The 8578-nt window shown below is 44.3% G+C and overlaps 1 protein-coding gene across 1 annotated transcript in view; it reads right to left on the bottom strand.

The window, feature by feature from the left end:
• The window catches only part of nlgn4xa (neuroligin 4 X-linked a), a 71503-nt gene that overhangs the window by 43598 nt on the left and 19327 nt on the right, over positions 1-8578 (bottom strand). The window lies entirely within an intron of this gene.

The following is an 8578-nucleotide window of genomic DNA, read 5'->3' as shown; positions in this document are numbered from 1 at the left end:
TAAAGCATTAAAGTTCAACAAAGAATGGTTCCCATTAGAAAAGATCCTGTTTAGTTTTTATCTTCTATGTGCACTCCCCGACAAAATCACCGCAGTAGTCGAGAAAGATTTATTATTTACAAATAGAGCTATTTATGTCATCTTGTAAAAATTACTTTTCCTTTTTTTCATATTGCAATATATATTGCAGGGGAAAAAATATCACAATGTCAGATTTTTCCAATATCGTGCAGGCCTAAACACGACCCACAGACCACAAATTTAGTTTCCTTTCCTTTTCAAATGGGACCTGAACATGACATAAATGAAGACTATGTTAGATCATCTGATTTAAATAGCTGCCGTTACTGTGTTTTGTCAGCAGTTCACTTCATTTAATATTGGATGTGGCCCCCGTCGCTGTGTCCGGACCTCAGCGCCGCCCAGGACGGTTGGGACTGGTTTGAAGAGTTACTAACCCAGGCCAGAGCGTTTTCATCCTCCTATCCAGGGGTTTATCTGAGGTATGGCGATGTGAGACTAGTCTGGTGCAGAAACAGAGTTTGAGGCATGAAAACTAAGGATCATTGTTGTCCTCGCATGGCCCAGTGTCTCTCACATCTCTGGAACTACAGTGAGCTTTGGTTGGCGTGATCCAGCCGCTGAATGAACCCATTATCCCCGGCGCCGCCGACCGGCCAGCTCAGAACTCTCTGAAACGTCGTTCGGTGTGAGAGCATCTGCTGAGGGGAAAGAATCCAATTTAAGTGGGGGAGCTGGCTTGCCTGTGTGCTGCCAGAGTGAGAGATTTAAAGTCAAAATATTGTTGGTTTTCGGCCGAGCCTCCATGTTTTCTGATATAACGGTCAATAATACCCATCACTCTGCTGCTCACATAATTGTTGTTTTCACCATTTGCTTCCATTTTGCAGTTTTATTCCCTCCCTTTTCAGCAGGGTTAAAGTTAATGAGGTTAGGGGCATTGCATCAGTTTTGCATTTTTAGTCATTTTAAATCAGCTTCTAGAATTCGTTTCTCGTGTTGTTTCCTGTCTCATTGCGGCCGTTGTGCCGGGTTAGCGGGTTCACTACAGCTGGGAATGGTTAGGAGCCCTGAGAGAATCTTAATCAAACACAAAGAGAAACTCTGGTCCGACGTGACTGCTGTGGAAGTGTACATTATGTTTTACAGTACAGGTTCTTCCATCAGTGTTCATCCGACCATTTGTTCCCACTGAGCTATTATTTGAACAGGCTTTTACCAGGAAATGTACTGCTCACCACCATTATTTAAAGTCAGCCCGGCCATTTCAAACAGCTGTGCTGTGTAATTAGTCTAAAGGACGCCTGCTGCCAGCACCCGTTAGGGTTCCCCCTCCCCGGCTGGGTCCACATAGGCTGCAGGGCAGAAAGAAGAAGGGGCAGAAAGAAGAGCGGGCAGAAAGCAGAGGGGGCAGAAGGCAGAGGGGGCAGAAAGAAGAGGGGGTCAGAAAGCAGAGGGGGCAGAAGGCAGCCGGGGCAGCACCGCGAACACGGAGTGAATCATTTGCCTCCTCCGCAAAACCAAACAGCGAGGCAGGGAGTGGAGAGCGAGCTGCTGACAGGTTATTAATCTCCGCTGGGCCCCGAGCGGGCTGAGGATCCTGCACACAAGCACTTCCAACAGTGAAGACGTCCCGGGCCGACCTCGGCCCCTCGGCTCGGTGGGTTGTTTTTACAACCGGGGCACTTAGAAGGTTTTTGACTCTTTTTCTCACGTTTGAGGCAAGAAAGTGGTTTATGAAGCTTTATTTAGGAGCTCAAGGCTTATTTAGGAGCTCAAGGCCTATCGTGTGTCCATCTTAGTTCCTGTAGGTAACACAGGGACTGGGGATGGGGATGAATGGAGCGTTATCAGGAACCTCCATCAGGTCACGTGGGGGAAAGGTTTTTAGAAGGAAAGAGAAACACATGTACTGTACTTTCACCAACATATCAAGGTTTTGATTTGGACGGATCAGGAACACTACCAAACGATATAAAGACCTCAAAAGAATTGAATCAGCCTTTAAAATATATGTTCATAAACGGCCACATTCTAGAGCTGACAATTACCGCCGTTTCTATTCAAGTCGTCAAAAATAATGAAACTCTTACAGACGGATGTCTGGCTGTCTGCATTCAGCGTCACTGAACGCCTCACAGACACAACCAGTTCCCAAACGAGCCGCAGTGGGCCCACGATGGATGTCTTAAAGCTTCGGCCCCCCTACAGGTTAGAAGCAGAACTGTCCAGGTCATTCCACCTACAGACCCGCTACCCAGTCTGGCAAACTTGCATGGTGTAACAGCCAACCTGTAGGTTAGTGTTGCTTTAAGAGAACCAGACACAGCGCTTAGCGCATTAGCAACATTTTATTAATGTTGTCGTAGCATCATGAGCTCAGCGTTTGTCTAAAATGTAACACTAAGTAATGCTTATCAAAAGGAACGATGGATGTATTGAGAGAACCAAAGAGACTCAAATCCTTACGTCGAGCTACTAGCTACCGCTAACTTTAGCTGCTAGCCGCTGGCAGTTTGCAACAGAGACGTTAACAACAGTACATCCACGTTACGGGCTTTACAGCACACAGTGCTCGGATGTATCAGATAAAACATGATGAATTACAGCCAGTCTATCTATTATTACTGATACAGGAACTCAGGAGACCCGCCATATGAGCCTGCAGCGCGGGGCGCCATGGGTGCCGTCCAATGGGTCGGCCCGCGGCCGTTATGAGCCTTCGTCATGCCTAGTTTAATAACTCTGGATTCGGATGTTACACTGTTAGAAAAGTCCGTAGAAATATATGATAATATACTGTGTTACTATGGCGTTCTTAGGATTAACACAAATGTCCGTAAACTTCACAGAAAAGGTCCAGGTAAGATTCTGACAGGTCATTCTCCATTCCTCTACGATTTCTTACAATCAAGTGCATGTTTAAGAATTTAAAGATACATTAAATTTAGTGTTGGACTCGTAAGTTGATGTACCCCCAACAAAACAATGATCCGCTGATATAAAGACGTGTCTTTCCCCATCTACAGTAAATCTACAGGAAGCCTTTCTGGGCCAGACCACTGGCCGCTACGCTGGCGGTCGCTCCTAAAGCCAGACGGCACGCCACAGCCTCCATTAACCTCCATTTGTAGTCAATCTGGCAAACAGAACATGCTGGAAGAAAGAGAATTCAGATAGTCCCCTGGAACAAGCTCCAACATCCCCTTAAAATCCCCCCCCCCCCCCCCCCCCCCACCCAAATAAAGATGAGTAATGTGTGCAGCCAGCGGAGGAATATATTATCCCCCGGGCCCAGGTGGCAGTGATGAATGTCAGGGACGAACACAGTCACCCAGGCCGAGAGAGAGAGAGAGAGAGAGAGAGAGAGAGAGAGAATTAGAGCACACAAAGCAGTTTGGTTTCTTTAGACCAGACATGGAGCTCTAAATGTGCAGGGCATCTCCTGACTCCATCGCTGCACCAAAAGAGACGTGTAGTAGGAGTCACTTTGCTTCCTGTGTCTGTGATGGAGACAGAGCGCCAGCGAGGAGTTTAGTGTGAGCCCACAGAGCCCTGCAGCGGCCATCAGACGGGAATCAGTCAGAGACTTTATGACAACTTAACGGCGGCGCTCTTTGTTTTATGTCCCCGCCGCCCCCGCCGTTCCACCGGGCCTCCAATAACGTGGCGCTGACTGACAAACTAAGTTGTTTGTGCGGCCCGTCTCGCATAACTGACAATAACGTTGACTTGGCACCTTAAATCCACGCCGGCTACCATTGCAGCTGTTGCCACTGACATCTTTCACACAGGAAACAGGTGTGTCGTGTCGTGGCATTTTCCTTTCATATTTCTTATCCCTTCCTTGACGTTTTGTCACTCATTTTTCTCGCTCGGTGTCATTTTCTCGCCCTTTTCAACGTTGGCACTTTGCCACCTTTCCTGCTGTTTGTGTTGTTTTGTTCCTTTTTATGGAAATGTTGCACGTTTCCACAGTTTTGACCCCTTCCTTAGATGTTTTTGCCACTTTTTTTCCATTTCTTAGTTGGAATCGATTTAAAGCACTTAATCAGACTTTTTGTGATTTTAGCGATGCCCTCAACACTTCTTGTTCCGACAGACATAACCGGGTAATTATAGCTGAGGGTGCGTTTGAGTCACATGTAACAGCACGGAGAAAACATCGGAGCAGAAGCAAGGTGTGAGCGAGGTTTCGCTGCAGTGCTTTTTCTTTCCTCTGCAGAGGTGTGTAGGTGGAACCACACAGAGAGACACACACACACACACACACACACACAGGTGTGTAGGTGGAACCACAGGGGATCCACACAGGTAATTTATCGCCACTGCAGATGTTCAAACAGTCTCAGAGCATCGATCCTGAAAACACTCTTCTTCCACACCTCTCATCGTGTTTTCTCTTCTTTTTCTGCTCTCTTCTTGACACCACAGCTGAGTCAAAGCGACAAAATATAAATGAAAAATATGAAAAAAGAGAAGTAGAGCAACATACGTTAAACAAAAGAAAAAAAAAAAGCAACAACTGGCCGCATAATTTACAGAAACGGTGCCCTTTAATGGAAAAACGCCTCCAAACTTCTTTTTTTCCACACTCCCACCCAGCACAGTGCGGGGGAAAGCTGCACTACTATAGTTATTAGCATGCAGAGGAGCGAGGGGTTAATTGTTTTTTGTCTCTGAGCCACACACTGTCAAAGACTACATGGGTTAAGTGCTCATGCTTCAGCGAGCAATGGAGGAAGAAAAAAAGGGGAAATATTAAAAAAGGAGGACAGGGACTGTTTTGTTTTTTTCAACCTGGACAGAAACACTTGCCCATTGACGTTACATTAGAGCTTGGTTCTTATTTAATCCTGGACCAGTTTCAGAGACACACACACACACGCACACACACACACACACACAGAGTCACCGTTTAATTCAGGAGGCAGAATATTATGGACAGCTAAGTTTAGCTTGGTAACAAAATATACTGTATGTTTCTCCAAAAAGTTAAAAAAAATTTAAATAAAATCAAAAAAAAAAAATCAAAAAATACCAGAATGTTTCTCAAAACGTTCTTCAAAAAAAAGAAGTTCTCAAAATATTCAAAATTTCTCATTTTTAATTTTTTAACTCTTAATATTCTAACTCTCTTAATTTCTTGTTTTTTCACATTTATGTTTCAATATTACTCAAGTAGTCAACTTCCTTCTCAAAATATTCCAACATTTTCTACCCGGGAGGAGTGCGCTCTAGAAGCACTTTGCGGGGAGGAAGGGGGGGGGGGGTCAAACGAAACAAAAGGTTGGCCGGTTGGCTGTCAGTGCACAAGTGTCAGGCCTTTATTTTGTTGGTCCAAAAGGGGGGGGGGGGGGGGGGGGGGGGGGTGAGAGGAAGAAAAAATCCTTCATCACGCCTCCATCATTACTGTTGGACTCTGCGCCGTGCGTGTGTGTGTTGGCCCCTGGTGTCGAGGACAGAGGTAGAATAAAGGGGAGACATTTCAAAAGAAAAAAAGAAGAATTTCAGCCAAAAAATGAAAAACAGGCTGTTTTGGGGATGACTTTGTCACATTCTTGATCCCTCAGATCAGCTGAAAGAAATCAAAAAATAAAGTACCTGCAATGTATAAATCATCATTTGTGTGCCTTTCATTCTCATAATCCAGTAAAGGTCCCATGACATGGTGCTCTTTGGATTTCAATAGACCTTAGTGGTCCCCTAATACTGGATCTGAAGTCTCTTTTATATAGCCCTTAGTGGTCCCCTAATACTGTACCTGAAGTCTCTTTATATAGACCTTAGTGGTCCCTAATACTGTATCTGAAGTCTCTTTATATAGACCTTAGTGGTCCCTAATACTGTATCTGAAGTCTCTTTTATATAGACCTTAGTGGTCCCTAATACTATATCTGAAGTCTCTTTTATATAGACCTTAGTGGTCCCTAATACTGTATCTGAAGTCTCTTTATATAGACCTTAGTGGTCCCTAATACTGTATCTGAAGTCTCTTTTATATAGACCTTAGTGGTCCCCTAATACTGGATCTGAAGTCTCTTTTATATAGACCTTAGTGGTCCCTAATACTGTATCTGAAGTCTCTTTTATTTAGTTATATAGGGTTTGTTGGGGACGCAGATCTGGAACGAGCTCAAGGAAAATTTGAAATTGTCCCATTCTGTCTCTATCGTCTTTCTGTCTCCATCTTGAAGAAATGTCTCAAGGAAAAACTGCTCTTATCATATGATTGTTGATTATTCTGTAATTTGTGTCCATGGTAAAATGAGTTTTTGGTTGGCATGTTATTTGTTGTTATCAGGCCCTCTCCAAAAAGCTTTTTGTATTTATTTGGGGTTCCCCATTTCACGCGGCCTGCATACGATCATTGTATCTCGTGAAATTGTGTTTAAATATACAATGAGGACATGTGAAAAAACTATATTAAATGTTAAAAAACCTCAAAATGAAATTTTCATGCCAAGGGACCTTTAAGGTCTCTTTCTGCAGTAAAGGCTCAACACTGCTCTGTAAAAATACTCGAACAGGAGAAGTCCTGCACTGAAATGTTACTTCAGTAGTAGTAGTAGTAGTAGTAGTAGTAGTGTCTCGGTATCATCAGGAAACTGTTGTTAAAGGGTTAAAAGAAAAGAAAAATGCTTTCCTGTTATTGGCCCGGCTGATTCCTCACATCCGTCTCCACTTTAGTCTTCATAAAAGCGGTTTCCCTGTTGGCAGCTCATGAAAACGTGAGGCATGTTCCTGTTTGCTAGCAGAATAAATTGACCCTATACGAGTCCATTCAACGCTGTGGAGGAAGGTCTGGCTACGCGAGACTACCCCAACCCTAAAGCCTCGTCGGCCAATCAGAAGCCTGGAATAAGCTACAGCAGGAAGGCTGCATCGATTGGTCCGTAGTAGTCTGATGCATCGATTCTTCAACATAGTGGAAGACTGTATCAGCCCCCGTGATGTGTGCTGTAGCTCCGCAAATCAACACGGGGTCGGTCTCAACAGGCTCATCATGGGGGGGGGGGGGGGGGGGGGGGGTGTTTGCTCAGTATCGCTGCTCAGTGAGAGGGCAAGCTGCAAAAAACAGGCTGGTGCCATGTCAGGAAGGTAGGCCGAGCGTGAACATCCACATCTGCTCAGCCTGTCACACACACACACACACCACACCACACACACCACACACACACACACACCACACACACAACACACCACACAAACGTCATATGGCCAGAGACCACCAGTCTAACGTTGAGATTCCTCCGACCCAGAAGAAGGTTTCAGCGTTCTGTTCCTCCAATTAAAAAGCTGAGTGCTGCGGTGCGGAGGTAAAGAGAGGTAAAGAGAGGTAAAGAGAGGTAAAGAGAGGTAAAGAGAGGTAAAGAGAGGTAAAGAGAGATAAAGAGAGGTAAAGAGAGGTAAACGAGGGAGAAATGGCTTCGCGCTGAGTTTCAGAGCCTCTGCAGCTCCGTTTTATTTCCTGGCGTCTCAGTGCCGAACCCCTCCAGGGATTATGTCATCTGTAGGGTGTGAAGTCAGCGGTTTTCCTCGGCCCACATCGGGGCTCCACTCAGCCTCAGCCGCCCGCCTCCCCCTTTCATTTGCTAGTTGAAGGCTTCGCTGCTGTAAACCGTGAAGCATCTTTGGGCTTTTAGGACAGCGCTATCAAAAATAATGTATTATTATTAGTAACTTGGCCATGGTGGTTCTGCCTCCTTTCTGTTAGTCTGGACACACAATCCCATCCCTATGCTCCTACTACATGTTTTTGACATTCTTTCCTACATTTGGTCGCTTTCTTTGCAGCTTGTTTTGTCATTTTTCACATTTTTGCCACATTTGAGGCTTTTCAGACGTTTTTAGCCCTTTTCTTCACGCTTAACATGCTAGCATAAGCTAATATATGCTAATGCTAACAGGTCTCCTTTAACAATTGTATCTGTTCTCTACTTCCACACTCGGTATAGATAGAATATTTACATATGAATGGGCGTGGTCTAATCTGCCGGCTGGGGGGGCGGGGAGAGAGGAAATCCTGATCCTCCGGCAGCAGAAAAGGCCGACTCGGGATATGAAGATGACGGCAGGCGTTATTAAAACTGCTCCGTCACACTTTGGTCTCTGTTTTGCAATAATGAAACATTATATTAAAGCTTGACAGATTAATAGATTAAGACTGACAAAAACATTTGGAAAAAAAGCACCAAAACTAAAATTAAGACGTTCAAAAATGCACCGAAAGTATCAAAAAACTGCTTAACGATTATGAGAAAAAATGAAAAATAGACAGAGTTGAAGAACAATGAATGAATATCATCATATTCTTGGCCAAATACCTTGATATCAATATTGCGGCAATATTCTAGAGTTGACAATTGGTGCTTTTACAAAATATCTTCCTACTTAGATTTGAGATAAAGAATCCTCAGTAATGTGGATATAATGTCTAGCGTTGAAAAGGTAAATAATAAAACAAGAGGCCAGAAAAATCACATACTTCCTTCATATTACCATATCCAAAATCTAAGATCATATCTAGTCTCATATTACTATATCCAAGATCTAA

This window comes from Etheostoma spectabile, chromosome 24 (genome assembly GCF_008692095.1).
Source record: "Etheostoma spectabile isolate EspeVRDwgs_2016 chromosome 24, UIUC_Espe_1.0, whole genome shotgun sequence".
NCBI lineage: Eukaryota > Metazoa > Chordata > Actinopteri > Perciformes > Percidae > Etheostoma > Etheostoma spectabile.
The sequence above is the reverse complement of the archived record's forward strand: the minus strand, read 5'-3'. Positions and strand labels throughout refer to the sequence as shown.